Consider the following 18,111-nt stretch of genomic DNA (forward strand, 5'->3'; position numbering starts at 1 on the left):
CGAAATATAGAAGACGTTTTACAATTATTACGAGAAAAATGCCTAGATATATGTGTTTTGAGTGCCAGAAAGTGTCTGAAATTTGATAAGTTAAAGTTCTCAACACGGTGGTCGAAATGTGCTCGTACACGCTCCCGGTTTGAACGGCAAAATGCCACGTGGCTCGAAGAAGTTTTGGCCAAAACAAATCAAATTGCCAAAGAACGGGAAGAAACCGTTTGCAAAGAATTGAAGGAACAGTTGGGATTATATATAAATGAACCACGCCCAGGAGGAGGTAACTCGAATTGCGGCAACGTTGCTCGTCGATTTTTCGGTTGCGGAAATTACGGGGTTGGATAAGAAGTTATTGGAGAAATTTTATGTAATTTTGACATTAATCAATTGTAAGGCGCAAATCGAAGAAGCTGCTGAATCCCGTAATAAAAGCATCCGCCAGTTCAGAGAGCGACACGTCAGGAAATTCAACAGAGAAGTAAACTTGGAGGACGTCTTCAAGAGGCTCCTCTTGACGTCGGATCCAGTATTATCTCTTAGTAATAGGCAAACACCAGAGTATTGCGATCTTCTGATTCCGGAAAATGTTAAGCATTTGATTTTGTAGTTTTTTTTATTTGTATGATTTTTAATTATTACTATGAATTTAATTTCCATTATAACAACTAAAATAGGTTAATATGTATATACGGAAGATTATAAAAATAAATTTGAATAAAACAATAGGAACAACAAAAGTTTGGTAAAATAATGTCATCAATCAACTCATCGCCAGTAAAATATGTCAATACATTACTAAAAAATAACACGTCGAGCCCCGAGTTGTTCTTTATACGGTTACCATTCAGGAAGCATTTATTGCAATGTGCTCTTTAAAATGCCATCAATATTTTCTTATTATGTTTGCCCCAAAAAGAACGACAAGCAAATAAAAAGATCGTGTTTTCGGGGAAAAAACATCAATAACTTTGAGTAGAATTAAGATACATACAAGTTATGTACCGTAAAATGCGTGGATTGGAAAGCTCTTAAAGTCATTCGAAGACAGTTTTGATGTAGGATTTTACATATAAAAGTTAGAGCAAAAAAAACGTTTTTTTCATGGTAACCCTAACTCAGCCTAGAGAAAAAGCGCTATATCGGTTATTTGAAGAGACAAAAAGAAATATTGTTCCACAAAGTTACTTAAAATAACCAGGGCTACAATATTGTCGAACTATGTTTACCTCTATCTATAAAAATAAGATTTTTAGCTGAAAATCTGAAATTTGGCCTCCGAAATTTTCTCAAGGACCACTGTGCGACTTTTAAAATCTGTCACAACTTAGAAAAATATCATGGTCAGTTGAATTTTTTAATATGACTGGTTCGAAAGTTGGATTAAAATTATTCGTTTGTTCATACTTCTTCAATGTATCTGGTAAACTATATTGGGTTCTATGCTTATTGTGTCTTTGTTTCAGACTTGTTCTTGCTATAGTCTATTGCTTTTCGCAGAACACTCCTCATCATCGTTCGGACCAGTTTTTTTGTTCAATAGATGGTGCCTCTTGCAAAAATTGCAAAAAGCACCATCTTTCGATGGATACGTGTCAAAATTTGACAGCCTGACCAATCGGTCGATTGGTTCGTGAATTACAGCATTGAGAGTGAAGCAACTTTTATTATTGTGAAAAAAAAGGTACAATCACAAATCTATGAAAACGATGGCAAAATAGCAAGAATTGAGCTTCGAATTGCTTTCGCATCCACCGAAATTTAAGGCCGATGGTTACAGAAACTAACAGAAACTAAGACCTGTTTTGAGGAAAAACCGAAAGAATGCTATAAAACTGGTATCGAAAAGTTGCAAGATCTCTATAATCGCTGTATCGCCCTCGAAGGCAACTGTGTTTTACTGTGTTACCTTATAAACTTTTTTTACGCGGTTTTTTGGAATTTACGCGGTTTATTTTAACGCGGATTTCGGAATTTACGTGGTTTTCTTTTAGGTGGATTTCTAAATTTACGCGGTTTTTTAACGCGGCACGCATTACCCGCGTAAAAATTCAATATGTTAATTGATGTGACATTTCATGAAATAAGTTTTTATTGTGTCACTGATTAGTAGCGTAGAAATAAAAGAAGATACAGATAGCATGATTGTAGCATGCAAAAAAAAATGAGATAATCAATTGTTAGAGTATGGGTTGCATTTGAAACTACTAATTCACTGCATTTTTACACGGATTTTGAAAATTACCCAGTTTATTTTTACGCGGATTTTGGAATTTACGCGGGTTTTTTTAAGTGGGTTTTGGAATTTACGCAGTTTTTTTTTACGCGGTTTTTGTTTACGCGGCACGTATCCCCCGCGTAAAAAGCGACTCCAATGTACTTAGAAGTAAAAGATTTTAGATACTTCTAGTGATCACAAACACTTGTTTATAGTATTGAGCAATTCTACAAATCTACGACTGATTTTTTAAAAAGACGTGTTCAAAATCTTTGACCTTTCTTTCAAAAAATCGTTACTTAAAACCCTTCTTCTTCTTCTTCTTCAATGGCACTAACGTTCCTAGAGGAACTTCGCCGTCTCAACGTAGTATTACTTGCGTCATTTTTATTAGTACTTAGTTGAGATTTCTATGCCAAATAACACGCCTTGAATGCATTCTGAGTGGCAAGCTCTAGAATACGCGTGATCACAGTGCAAGTCGGAGGAAATTTCTTTAACGAAAAATTCCCCCGACCAGAACGGGAATCGAACCCGAGCACCCGGCATGTTAGTTATGACGCTAACCACTCGGCCACGGGAGCACACTTAAGCACAGAGTACTTAAAACCCAGATATCTGATTAAAATACGATTTTGACAAAGTTGTTAATTAACTATTTAGCAAAAACAGTATTTTAAATGCACAGTTATAAAATCTCACTCAAAAATTTTATTTTATATTTAAAACTTTTATATCTCGAAATGCCCTCCCTTCGATACTTTTTTGTATATTTTTTATTGTAAAACCCTTCCAATTTAACAAAGTTTGACATACAGTGGTGCCGTAGTTTACTCACCGAAATGGAGATATGAGTTTTTAAAAATAATGAAATGTTGTTGGGGTCAGTTCATGGAATCGGGGATTAAAAAAAGTTTTCGAAACCAAATGTCTTCATGAAACGTCGAGAACTACTGCTATCTCAAATAAAAATTATCAAAAATTAACTTTTTGGCATTTGGTCGTTTTCAGTCTGAAAAGTCGATTTTCAATATATATTTTTCTAGATAACAGATAATGTCGATGTTCCATGCAATTTAAGGGCATTTGGCTTTTTTTTTTGAAATCCCGATTTCATGTACTCCAAATAGTTTAAGAATAAAAACGATACACGTAAACCCAAAAAAAAAAAACATATAAATAAGGAGGAAGGCCAAATGTGTTGGTTGGCGCTCAAGGAAGGAATGGATCAGAATCGAGCCGGCTTTATTTTGTTGTATTCGTCTCTGTCCGTAAATCGATGTTATGGCGAGAAAAAAATGGAAACTTTTGTAAAACTTTGAGAAAAAAAAATTCTTCTGTGTTATACAATGACATCGTTATTCGTCCAATCAGATTGGTTTGGGGCAATAATCTTCGTGTTCCGTTTGTGTGAAGCGAAAATGGCAATGAATTTCCAGGTAGAAAACGCGCTTTGAAAATTATAAAAAACAATATTATAAAAATAAAATTAAAAATTAAAGTTTACTTTTCCGTATCAAACATTTCTTCCATGTAACGGATTATAATAATTTTTGCAAGTTTATCATAAAATTTCAGATCAAAGATTCTTAAAATTTCAGGTCAAAGTTCTTTTTTCGTAGCATTTATACTATGTCTTTTCTTTTGTCCAAATATTGATTTTTGTAGAAAAATCGTTTCGACTGATGCCGATACTAACAGACAAACACAAAATATAATTAGCAAGCTTCAATCTTGGATTTTTTTTTCCTTTTCTGAAAATAATTGCCCACAACGATTTGCAACTGGTACGTATTATTTTCTCCACTTTTTTATCTCACTAATTATAATTTCTATAATTGGATTTTTTCTTGCTAATGCCACTTTGGATCTCCGAAATGGACTTTAATATAAGACTGTTATGTTTCTCCTAGACTAGCCATTCATTTTTCAACGCACTCCAACGCAGTATCATGACAAATTTTCACATTTTTCAGAAATTGTGTCTCCAGTATTTCATCTGAATCAACAAGTCCTACGTCAAGATTGCGTCCCTCAAAATAGATTCCGGATCAAAAAACATGTCAAATTTTTATGGAATAGTTTTATCGTCAATCTAAACTATTAATTATTTTTGCTGAAAACGGATGCGGCCGGATGAACGGACACAATTTGCATACCAATAGAATTGAAAATCCTTTGATATGCATAACGTTTTCCTAATTCATAAATGGTTCAAAGTGACAAAAATTTTAAGCATACCCATTTTCTCACACATTTGTTCTGTGAATTTCTGTGCTTTCTATACCGAGGAACAAGTGGAGTAGTGCGGTATAATTCTTATATACTACTGCGTACGAAAAACGCTCGCTCGAACTGCAAATGCAGTGTTCGCTCGTACATTGTGAAAAGGGAAAATATTGGTATAAATAAGCCATTCGCGATTTCTGATACCTAAGAGACGAATGAACTCTCAGAGTTTAAAGTCTCTTTTCAATACCTTACCTTACCTCTGATACTCATTCTCGCTCCTACTAGCAAGCAGTCGACAGTTTCTCTGATGTCACACATAACCGTTTTGCTCGATACAAAGTTCAAGAGTTGGTGTGGTCTGAATAACTCGTGAACTAATAAAGTAAAGGAAATCAAACTTAACATATAGTGGTCTTAGGGATCGTTAAACGTTTCTATGGTGGTTCAACACCCCTTTCCCCTCTCTAGGGGGGAGGGGGAGTCTGGTCCATACCAATGAAAAAATCAACAAAAATCTGCATAACTTGAGAACTAATCGAGTGAATCGACCCTATTGTTGTATATGGTGGTTTTAGGGGGCAATAAATGTTTCTATGGTAGTTTAACATTCCTACCTCCTATCTAATGGGAAGGGGGCTGTCATACAAATGAAACACGAACTTCTGCATAACTCAAATTTTTGAGGATTTTTCGGATACGAGAAATGTTTCTATGATGATATGACACTCCTCCCTTCTCTAAAATGGAGAGGGAGTCCCATAAAAATATTACACATACAGTCAAAGCTCTCTATAATGACAATCTTTATAACGACATTTCCAAAGGTCCCTTCAAAATCACATAGAAATTCTTTTCTCTATAACGACAATTCCCTGTAGCGGCACATTTCTGCTCATACAAATCATTCTCTATTGCAACCATTTTCAATTTTACTCCAAATATAGTTGTTCCTAGTTGGGTAATATCAATGCAAATAGGTTTTGTTTCATTGATTAAAAAATGCAGGTGTTTCGTCAAATTATTCTGCTATAAAAAGTGCTCTGCCATAAAAAAATCTGAAAACCCCTGGTCTATGTTGTGTACTATAAGATTTAATCAACTTTGAACATCTGTTCACGCCCAACTGATTTAAATTTTCGGATACTTACAAAAACATATATTTAAACCATAAAAGATGGGGAAAGCTAATTGAAACAAATTAAACGAATAATTGTTGAACAAGAATCACGCCCTAGAATGAAATTGCATTAAATTCTCAATAAATTTAAGAATGAATGTATTGTTTGCGCATTTGTTATTTTGATAAAGCTTTTGGTATCAAATTCAGGCAATAACTTGAAGTATCGTTTGTTTCACTTCGAAAACATTCACTGCCCAACATGGGTTGAAATACACGAAAATTTTTAACGCCTGAAATAAATTGGACATAATTCAAAGGTTCGAAAAGGGTACTAAAAAGACAACATTGTCTAATCAATTCAATGTGCCGCATGCGAATTGCGAATGCGAATTCATTCATCATAAAAAAATATGTACTACAGCCGGCTAAATATGGAGGGTAAGAATATTGGCTTCACTGATATTCAATTGGTATATTTTGTCTGGCGATGAGATAAATAAAATTAATCATTTATAAAATCAGGGCCTGACGGAGCATTCAACGATAAAACTATAAGCCCACCCAGCAAGCAGATGCTTTCCAGATTATCTATGCTGGTTTATTAACAAAAAATCAATTAACAATTTACTTTTTTTTCCATCTAAAGAAAATTTTGTATCGAACGAATGAGCTGAATTTTATATTCATTGTTTAATGTTTTTTTTGTTTCAAAATGTTTAAACATCAATTTCTTTTGTTTCTAATATGAATACATTGTTTTGCGGCAGCTTGAGCATTTCTCTCCTTATAGCGGCATTTAAGCTCTCTATAACGACAATCTTTTATAGCGACAATTCTCTATAATGACGGTCCTCTGCGATGTCGCTATAGAGAGCTTTCACTGTATTTCAATCAAACATATTCCAACCAAACTTGACAATTGAAAATTTTCGGAAAACTCTGAAGGAAAATGGGAAAATTAGGAAAGTTCAATGTTCTATAATTACATAGTGACAAGCGTTGTAAGTCCATTTAATGTTTGCGCTAACGAAATTGATCTTTGTTCGAAAGTGCAAATGGATTTTAATGTGATAAAACGCACTCCTATATCTTCTTCTATCTTTATAAATAAAAATGGATCGCCGAATGTGTTGAGCATAATTCGAGATAGGAATTGTCCGATTTAGGGCAGTCTTTCTTCTATCATATTTTCTGTGTCAAACATTTATTCCATGTAACGGAGAAACATGTTATTTGCAAGTGGTTGAAAAATCATGAACGAGAATTGTGTCTGAAGATAGTCTGATGTTATAATGACGAGTTTTAGTAGAAGTAATAGTATATTTATAGTAAAAGGCAACTTTAAAGGGTTGATAAGAAGATCAATCAATGAACAGTTCTGCGATTGGACCCATGAACGTGCTTTATTAAGAAAACGTCAATGTCTGAAGATATTGATAACAATTCGTTCCGCCCGAAAATAAATTTTGGGAGAGACGAATTTTTGCCGGGTCAGCTAGTTTCTTATATCTATTCTTGTAGTGTACAGTAACGGCTGTCAAATGACAAATATTTTGATTAGTGTAGTATTAATACCGAAAATGAAAAAAGAAATAAAACGAAGAAAGTCAGGTCTTCCTCTACCGACGATCAACCATTTAAACGACGTTAAAACTTGAACTTTAACATTTTTAATCGAAATGTTCACATTCTGACTATTTTGAGCTTTTTCAAAAAAAGAAGTTATGAATACAATCTGTCTACTAGAAGCTGTTATAATTCTAATGTGTTGCATTGAAATAATGTACCGTGAATGTGACTAGATAACTCTAGATTCACAAAATATTCCAGTTCTTTGTATACACAAATATTCGTATGGCTAGAATCTCCCATTATTTGCACTCCGACGAACGTTCAGTCATTTCTCCACCTGTGCAGTAGCGTGTGCCTCGGTGGTAAAACATTGCCCTTGCCTGTGCCGACAAAAGATATATTATCACCGAAACCACCCATCCAAACCCAGGTTACGTGCTGCGAGGGGAAGTGTGAGTTCATCTCATGACCCATACATAACAACGATGTATTTTATGCTCGCTCGGAACCAGAACCCGTCGAAGGCTGGCTGGGGATGATTATGATGCTGATGATGATGGCGATGATGATGTTCTCTCAACTCATGAATTATTATCACTCACCAGAAAGTCCACCTCGAACACACACAGATCCATGCCCGGCAATCTGTCATCGGTGCAAACGACGATGCGATGGTCGGCAAGTCGGAATGGCAGCAACCGCCAGCCAGCCGCTAGCTCTGGCATTCGCTAGTTTTAATCCTTTTACATAAAATTTGAATTTTCCACCTAGCGGATTAAGTGCAGTTGCATAACAAAGCGCACAAATCTGCCGACGGTAGGGAGGAAGCGGAAGTGGTTCCAAGGAAAACAAGAGATTATTTCCATTCGGATCGTATGTATCGTTCGGTGGGGATTTATTCAACTTGCCCCGATGCGGAAGCTAAATACAGTCATAGCGTCGTTTTTTTTTCTCTTTTCCGAACCTCGTTTGCGTTTCCTATCAGGTTTACACGAGGACGCGTAGGTGGGGCACCCGGCAGGGATACATTTAATCTGATTCAGTTGGCACAAAGTTAATATAGTTTCCAATGGGAGAGCGCTGTTTGTTACGCTGCAGCCCCAACTCTGTGAAATGAAACCAAATGGATGTGTAAAATGCGCGTATTCTTTGGCAAACTTTTCGTCCAATTCAATTTAACTTTTCAAATGTATCTGATGGGGACATTCGTTCCGGAGTGGCGTGTATTGATGATAGTTACGGTGATTAGAAATGTGTATAGTGTAATGGGAACAGTTTGGAATCAGGAAATTTGTTTTTAAATTGTGAGTATGGGTCTACCGATTTTAGCTGTTTAGTTTAGCTGTGGAACTCTATTGCGTCAAATATATATCGGGAAATAATGTTTTTTTAAATGCCACCTTATTTTATATTATCTCTTCTAAAGAAGACCCCCTCTGAAACAATATACTTTTCCATCGACTAATCCAGTCATCGAAACTCTTCTTATAGCTGTATTCAGAAATTGCCTTTAGTTCACGCAGCGAACTCGTTTCTATGTTTTGAATGCTGTCGAAACGCGGTAATTTGTGTTTCGGTGATAAGGAAAAGTCACACGGGGCAACATCTGGAGAGTACGGTGCTTGTTCAATCACATTCGTGCCATTTTGGTCAAAAATTAGTTCACATAGATCGATCGATGAGCTGGGGCATTATATGTGTGCAAAATCCAAATGTTATTCTTCCACAAATCTAGCAGTTTGTGTCGAATTTTATCCCTCAAACGCCTCGTAACGCCAAGGTACTACTCTTTATTGGCCGTTTGGTATTCCGGAAGGTGTTCCGAATGGGCATCATAACATCAAAAATCGCTGAGCAAAAATAAGTTAACTTGTTCTTAACCTTCCTATGCTCGCGCGTAGAACTGACAGACCGAGAGTAAATGAGGTGTCTGAATTAAATGATTATTAAAACTGAATGAAGTTTAAGAAGGAACATTCCCCTCTATTCTGCGTCGCGAGTGACGTGAGATAGCAAAATTTCTCACTTTATTCTGGGAGCTTTACTGGAAGCCTTACTTTTTAGCTCCTATCTGATACCCGGTCGATAGCATATGAGGACACGACTTCAAATCTCACTTAGTGGCAAACTTTAGTCACTTTGTTCGCTTACAGGAATGCAGTGACTTAAGTGATCCCACGTCATTCGCCGCGCGGAATAAAGGGGATTTTCTAGAGTTTTTCATTCAATTATATCTGTTTACTAAAGGTGAAGGACAGGATTTGGAGTGTTCAACGAAATTTTTAGCACCTCCCACAGTCTTCAGAATCCTTGCTCTGTGTATGTTGCTGAATTGGCAGCAATACATTGGGCGCTGGACAGCGTCGCCTCACGACCTGTTGAACACTATTACATTGTAACGGATAGTCTTGGCTCTGTCGAAGCTATCCGTTCAGTGAGGCCGGAAAAGCACTCGCCGTACTTCCTTGAGAGAATACGAGAAAATTTGAGTGCTTTAACCAGACGCTGTTATGTCATTACCTTTGTCTGGGTCCCTTCACATTGCTCAATTCCGGGTAACGAGAGGGCTGACTCATTGGCAAAGGTAGGTGCAATTGAAGGCGATATTTATCAGCGTCAAATCGCTTTCAATGAATTTTATTCTTTAGTCCGTAAAAATACCATCGCTAACTGGCAACGTAAATGGAACGAAGATGAATTGGGCCGGTGGTTTCACTCGATTATCCCTAAGGTTAGCCTCAAACCATGGTTCAAAAGTCTGGACTTAAGTCGGGACTTTATTCGCACCTTCTCTCGACTCATGTCCAATCACTGTTCGTTAGACGCGCTACTCTTTCGTTTTAATCTTGCCGATGGCAATATCTGTGCTTGTGGCCAAGGTTACCACGACATCGAACACGTTGTTTGGTCGTGCGAGGAGTATCTTGTTGCCAGATCGAATTTAGAAAACTCTCTTCGGGCTAGAGGAAGGCAGCCCAATGTGCCGGTGAGAGATGTGTTAGCTGGTTTAGACCTTGATTACATGTCCCAAATATATGTCTTCCTAAAAGCTATCAATCTTCGTGTGTGATTGTCCTTATATCCTTATATTCTCCTTTTCCTTTCCCTTCGCGAGAAATCAAATCCCTTCTTACTAACAATAGAATAAGGTGAAATGTAAATACATGTTAGATATAAGATAGGCTTAAGAATTGAGTATGATGAATGTGAGTGCGAATGTGAGTGTGAACATTGTCAACATATCCTTATATCCCATCCTTTTCCTGAAACAAAATGTCACCCTTCTAAACTCGAGCAAGCCGCGAGTAATCGGTTCTCTACTTCATTAACATTAGAATTAATAAAAAATGTTTATATATACTTGTAACTATACAAATAGGAGTTTGGCTCCTTTAAACTTATGTAACTGAGCCTGTAAAAATAAACGATTTAATAATAATAATAAAGGTGAAGGTGGAAGCTAGCCATTGTAGTAGTATAGGTAAACCCACGAGTAGAAATGGGGTAATAGTGTTTGTGAGAGAAGAGCAAAACACACGTAAATTTATCAATTCACGTATTGACACGAGTCTTTGAATTCATTTAAAAAAAATAACAATATAACAATATAATAACAACATTTAAACTCGACCCATGTTTTTTCAACCCTGGGGTAAGCTGAAACCAGTGAAAATCTACTATTTTTCAAACTGCAGAAGCTGGACGTTATTTGTCTGTGATTTATGTATGAATGAAGAATGATAAATTAAAAAATATGAATCATTCATATTTCGTTCCTCAGTATGTTCTAGATCTATACATATAAAAATGGATTTCTGTCTGTCTGTTACTCGAGACTTAATCAAACAAAGGAAACGGAATTTAGCATGTGGATGTTTTAGGATGTGGTTAGATACCCCCACCCCCCCCTTAGAAAGGGGGTGGGCGGTTATGCTTCCATACAAATGAAACACGAATTTCTGCATTACTCGAGAATTAATCAAGCAAATGAAACTAAGTTAGGCATATGAATGTTTAAGGGTGCAATAAATATTTTTACGGTGGTTAGACATTCCTTTGCCCCCTCTAAAGAGGGGTGGAGAGGGTGCTGAACATCTCAAGAACTAATTAAGCAAATGGAATCAAACTTAGCATATAGAGGTTTTAGGGATAGATAAACGTATCTATGGTAGTTCGACACTCCTCCCCCCTCTCTAAAGGGGGGCTCCCACACAAATGAAACACAAATTTCTGCATAACTCAAGAACAAATCAAGCAAATTGGGCCATATTTGGCATGTGGAGGTTTTACGGGGCACGAAACGTTTATATGGTAAATAGACACTCCTCCCCTCTCTCTGAGGGGGAGGGATGTTTTGGTAGAAGTACTAGGAATTTTATAGTAAAAGGTAAATTCAACCGGGTCGATTATAAGATCAATCAATGAACAGTTCTGTGATTGGACCCATGAACTTGAGCTTAGTAATAAAACGTGAATGTTTGAAGGTATTGATAACAAATTACAAATTTTGGGCGGGACGAAGTTTGCCGGGTTGCTAGTAATTTATAAATACACAGACGTGATACATGTAAGATTTTTTAATTTTGCAGTTAGGGGTCGTCCAAATATTACGTAACGCATTTTTTTACTATTTTAAACTTCCTCTTCTCTACATAACATGTAACAAATGGTCATTTGTATAAATATTCCTCGTTTCAACATGTCTTGTTCCACGGGACAAGTTGAAACAATTCGTATAAAAAGTAAACATTTCAAAGATTGATATTTTTTCTAATTATCCAGTGTGAATTTCTTGTTTTCGGTTTTATCTAAAGTCATCTGTCATACCTTGTATACGATGCAAACAGATTTCAATTTAATGATTTTGTGATTTTTTAAGATGACCTCCAAGATGAATTTCGAAAAATCCGTTTCAACTTACCCCGGTTTACCTTACTAACAAAATAAATATGTTCCAAACACAATTAAAATAAATGGATAGCCTACGGGATGCTCTCGTCTGATTCGGATTCAAAATGTCTTCAAATTGCAAGAAACGTCGAGATCTGCTGTCATCTCGAATTTTTTTTCTTGTCAAAAATCGATTATCTCGGACTTGGTTGTTTACGTCTGAATTAGAGTACCAATAAAAATGGCTATCTTGATTTTTAATATGAGATTTCCTGCGAAATGTTGATTTTCACGATAAAATACCTCATGCAAAATATTATGAGGTATTCCATTTACTAGTGCCGCAGATGTCAAAATTTGTGTTTATTGAAAACCAGAAAATCACCCATGGGTAGGCAGACCAAACATACCATTTTAAACGAGACAGTACCGTTGTTTCGACCCTTTTGGATTATCCCATCATTTTATCAATTTGTTCCGTATTTTGAGAGCAAAGCAAAAAAGATTTGTAATAATACCCATACCTGCCTTTTATGAAAACAATCAGTGATTGCGAAGCAAAGGGGCTTCAGTCGACATTGTGACATTCTTCGTTTAGAGTCGGCCTCCGATTCTTAGGGCAATTTGAATGAACTTAAAATGTGTGATTGCTACAGGAAGCACAGTTCGGACGGCACAATTGAAAGACACAGGAGTTGAAGAACACTTGAAAATGTGAAACGAGTAAGAGTTTAAACTAAACTTAAAATTATTAAAATTAATTAAAAAGACGTCTATCGGATTCTATAGCAAACTCAATCGTTTTTGCAGTTGAGTTATTAACTATAGAAAAAGTTGTTGAAGAAAAATCGATCAAGTCACTTACACCCCTTCCCTTCCCTTCCCTGTTTGCTTCATATTTTTTGTTAACTTTAACCGTTTACGGATTAGGAAATCGTAACGTATAATATTTCAAACAATTCTTAGAGAATTTTCAATTCTATTGGTTTGCAGCAAAAATAGTTGACTGTACAGCCATTCCATCAAACCGATATAGTGGTTTTCAGATTTTCTCGAAAAGTTGTAATTTTGTTTTTTATCACAAAATGTTAGATTCGTTTATTTATATTAGGGTCTCCATTTCAGTTTCAAGGGTGGTCCGAAAAATCTACTTTTTCCCTTTTTTTCCAAAAATGACTTTATTCGAAAATTCACAAAGTTTTCCTCTTAAAAATATAAGACCTGCAAAAAATAGTTGATTTTGTTTTTGTAATCAATGATTGTATTTGTTTTTGCAGTTTACATGGATTGAACTAGAGGGCGTTATATTTTTTTTCAAAAGCTGAGGTATTTTTACATAACATAGCGTTCTTCTTTGTTTTTGAGTTATGATTTTTCAAATTTAAGCGATGTTCCAAAAAACCAATTTCCCTCTTATTTTCACCACAAAAATTTATAACTGTTAACTACTGGACCGATACAGATGATTGATTTATCAAATTGAATCCTATGAGATAGTCTTAATTTTGTTTTCGTGATTATTAATTGCATTTGTTGACGTGCAACTACGTCTTACCGGAATGCATAAGGGGGTAAAATGAAAACGTAAACACAGAAGATGCATGAAAAATGAAATATTTCGAATGCTTATACCTCAAACATTTCTTAATATATCGGAAAGTTGTTTGCATCAATTGTTGGGAAATATTTCAACGCATCTATCACAATCAATTCTGAGATAGGCAATTGAATAACTGTAAAATGTCAAGCGATATCAAAACGCCCCAATTGCCCCGTTTTGATTGGTCCGGTTTTTACGGTTTCCCCAACACAGCCATCAAAACCAAGGTGCCTTACATTACAAGGCGCTTGTTCAAATTCTTTACTTACATAGCAAATATGTTGAATTCGATTGAATTCAAAAATTGTCTCTTTCAATCAATAATTTGTTGAATACAAACAAATGATTACTAAGCCAACGGTAATCCCTTGTAAACAAACCCCCCCCCCCCCCCGTTTCGTTTTCTTTCGTTTTTTAGATGATATTTTTCAAATTCAAACAATGACCAAAAAAAATTTTGTTTTAACTTTGAAAAATTATTACTCAAAAAGGAAAAGGAAACACCTCTATGATTTATGGATATGTTATGTAAAAAAATCAACTTTCAGGAAAAAATATAAAAAAATATAGCGCCCTCCATCTTTTATCGAGTAAACTATAAAAAAACAAATACAATTTAAAATTGCGAAAACAATTTTTTTTCTGGTTTAATATTTTTTTAAAGAATTTTAGAGGTAGAAAAAAGGGGAAGGAGGGAGAGGATCATCTGACATACAAATAAAACACTAATTTTTGCATAAGCTAGTTTATATAATTTTTTCGTCAAAGAAATTTCCTCCGACTTGCACTGTGATCACGCGTATTCTAGAGCTTGCCACTCAGAATGCATTCAAGGCGTGTTATTTGGCATAGAAATCTCAACTAAGTACTAATAAAAATGACGCAAGTAATACTATGTTGAGACGGCGAAGTTCCTCTAGGAACGTTAGTGCCATTGAAGAAGAAGAAGAGTTTATATAATTTATAGAATTTGTGATAATATAGTGATCATATTTTGTGTTGGCCTGGTAGTTCCGCATCTGTTGAAAGGATTTTTGTCAATGTTCAATATTCGGACTTAATATTGTCGCGATTCAATGTTTAAATCACAAACGCTGTTATAAATGCCAAACAGAACTTTGGTCTGGAATGTGACAAACTATAACAAAATTACCAAAAATCGTAATCTCCTTCGCAAAATCTCTTCAGCATCCAAACATTCCTTCGTTGTGGAGCTTACGTATCCTGTTTTCATTCCTTAACTATTTGGTTAGCCTACTCAACCATCTTCAATTGATTCTACAAAAGCGCGAATTATTCCACAAGGCAACAACTCATTTTCAATTTCGTAGAGTGACTCCCTCTATATAGAAATCGAAGACGTAGTCCTACGGCAAAATGGATTATAGACGCGATTTTTCAATTAATATAAAGGAAAGTCCACGTGGACAAGGGTATAGTCAATGTCCACGCTGTTCACGGAGAGGAGAGTCTAAACCCTTGCTTTTTCTGCCCACGCGGTTTGTGGATAGCCCCTGAGGAGAGTTTCGAGTGGAATGAACTAACTGTGGATGAGGCCTTCGAAGTTTTGCGATGCAAGAAATTCGAAAGTATCTATGAGTGAGAGAAATCTGCATGAAAATTTATGCCTGCAACAGATCTTGTTTGCTTAGATTTCTTTTATTATACTGGTTTCTTTAAATGTTGAAGCATTAGTATTATCTATCAAATAAATCGTCTTGCTGTAATCGTCCTTTGTAGGGGTATTGGGTGAGCTATAATCATCATCGTGAATGAGTTTCATCGAAAACACTACCTCAGTCGAGCTGCTTGAGTTTTAAGTATCACTTCTGTTTCCCCCGCTTGGAATTCAAACACATTCAGCGAAAATCAATCGACCAGCTGTAATGTCATTAATCAGCCCACGCCTGGCAGCGTATGCTCTGAAGGGACCATTAAAAGGCGGAGAAGTGTGCATCGGTAAATTTCAACCAAACGATCTCCTGGGCGTCACCAAGAAAACCCCATTCGGTAATGGCCCTAGCCTGAACTTCGCAACGGAGGCCACCGTCAACGCAGGGAATTAAAAGGTTTTTAATTAAATTTTAATTATTCATCGTTTTAATTTTGGAATGCTTTTATGGTACACGAAGTCATCCCACGGAGCGGACCGACTGCGTGAGTCCTGGCGCAATCGAGAGTGCCACCGTTTCGGATTCGACGGAGACGGATTTGGTCCCGACGAAGGTCCCGATCGGTGACGACAATTGCTGTAATGGATGATGTCGTAAGGGTTTAGCGTTTTAAAATGGTGAATAAATTTATCTCGAACCCGTCGCGAAATGGTTTCGCGCGAGAACATTGCTTTTCGCGTAACTGGGCTGATGATGACCATCATCGGAAAATTTCGTACGACGCAACAAGCGATGTGATGATAAAAGAGCAGCTGAATAAATTATTTTTAATTAAACAATCGGCGGCTGTCCGTTAAAATGGTTTCATAACCACACTCACACATTATTTTGATTTTAATTGGACGACTCTCGCGTTTCTGTTCGCATCCATGATGACAATTTTTCCCCGCTCGGACGAAGAATTTCATTGATTCAAAGGCAGGGCAATCACAACTAATCCCCGGGAATCACTTATCAAATTAACTGAATTAACCAGGACAATTTTAGGCAATATCGCCAATATCGGACAACTTGTTCGTCCTTTTTTCGTCCCAGCGCACAATGATTTATGTTCCCCTTTCCCTCCGAGGCGCCGCAGCTTCCGACGCTCGCTCGAGACAGATAAACGTCAGGTGAATTACGTTCTTCGCTCTGCCATAAGCATAGAATTAATTAGTCAGAAAAATTCATGCCAACGAACGCATTTCCTTGCCGTGTTTTGTGGTGGAAGCAAACCGTGAATGGTTCTGTGCCTTTCTGGTTTGGTGTGGTTTTGGCTCGAGTGGCCCTTTTGCTCGGTGAATGCCCCGAAGGGAGGAAAAAGTAATCCAATTAAATGTTCTCTCGGGAACGGATGCGCCACCGAAAAAAAAGACAAAAAAAATCGTATCTTACCTGCTTCACTCATCCGCAAGAGGAGCCGCAAGTTGATGGGAACGTGGCATAAAATTGTGGTCAAATTTTTGCGGTCTGAAAAAAATGAGAGTAAAAAAGAACTTTACTAATTGTTATACTTAGGGTATAATTTATCATAAGCTGTTGGATGAAAAGTTGCGGTCGAAGTGGGAATTGCACTCATCTGCACAAATTGGCTCCGTGTCGGCAGACCAATTTGTTCGGGTAAAATGACGGCCGTTAGCTCGAGTGGGTAGCTGATTATTGATCTTCCTGTTTATCGGCGAGATATCCGGTAGAATTACCAATGGTATCGTCTCGTGAGTGACAGCACTTTGGTATCGATCCTCTCGGTTCGTTATCGTTATGTGAGTAGCAGCAGCAGCAACAGCAGAAGCAGCTAACACATCCTTCAACTTGATTGTTGTCGTTCCGTGGTAACGATGAGCTGTCTCTCAGCTCCTTTCGGATTATTTTACGGCTTTGTTTGTCAACCTTCAGCGGCCGCCCGAAGTCACCTCATTGTCCTCTCGGCACGTCGGTGTCGCCGGTAATGGCGAGTGAAAACACATTCTGCAAGCGTTACGCAACTTGTCCAATCTAGCGATCCAATCAAGTTGCGTCCATTCAAAGCGGTACCGAAAGTGAGAGTTTTTGACCGAAAATATTCATGGCTTATGGTCATACATATCTTCTAACGTCTCACAATGTTGAAGTTAATGTATAAGGAATGGAAAATGGAAATATATAATATATCGCCATTTTGTGGTGGTGGCCATTTTAAATTTGCCTTTTTCATAAATAACTGTGTTCACTGGTCAATCCCCTTCATTTGATACTCATATTGATGGGGTTTTGAAAAACAATATATTTGTTGCCGTTTTCTAAAGGTGGCCATTATGAGTTTGCTTTTCTAATGAATAATTGCGTTCTACTAGTTGATTCCTTTCATTTGATACCCATATTGATTGAGTTTTGGGAAAATGTATTTATCGCCATTTTGTAGTGGCTGCTGTCTTGGATTTGTATTTTTCATCAATACTGTGTTTTTCATTAATAACTGTGTTCTACTTTCATTTGATACTCATATTAATAGGGTTTTGAGAAAATCGTAAATGTAATACAGTCAACTCTCCCTAACTCGATATCCAAGGGATCATCGAGTTAGGAAGGTATCGAGTTATGGAGAGAAGAATGTAGTCCGCCATTTTGTAGTGGCAGCCATCTTGGCGTGTAAAACAGCCTTGCGTCCTAGCCGGTCTTGGTTCAATACCCGTTGTCGTAGTTTGGACTTTTTTTTTGTGCAATTCCAAAAAGTTTGGAAAAAGAAAAAAGAAAGAGATGTCTGCTTCCATACATACAAACATTTGAAGCGTTGGGGGACAGATGACATTATTTGCCAATGATTAGTTTAAGCTGGAATACAGCTCTAAACCTA

The 18,111-nt window shown here is 36.8% G+C and overlaps 1 protein-coding gene across 1 annotated transcript in view; it reads right to left on the reverse strand.

Moving 5' to 3' along the window:
* Window positions 1–18,111, reverse strand: part of LOC129764427 (neuroligin-1-like) — a 615,422-nt gene that overhangs the window by 416,293 nt on the left and 181,018 nt on the right. Inside the window, exon 3 of the mRNA XM_055763494.1 lies at window positions 16,674–16,748. The gene's annotated coding sequence lies outside the window, so the exon portion shown is untranslated. The remainder of the gene's footprint in view (window positions 1–16,673; window positions 16,749–18,111) is intronic.

This window comes from Toxorhynchites rutilus, chromosome 2 (assembly GCF_029784135.1).
Source record: "Toxorhynchites rutilus septentrionalis strain SRP chromosome 2, ASM2978413v1, whole genome shotgun sequence".
Taxonomy (NCBI): Eukaryota; Metazoa; Arthropoda; class Insecta; order Diptera; family Culicidae; genus Toxorhynchites; species Toxorhynchites rutilus.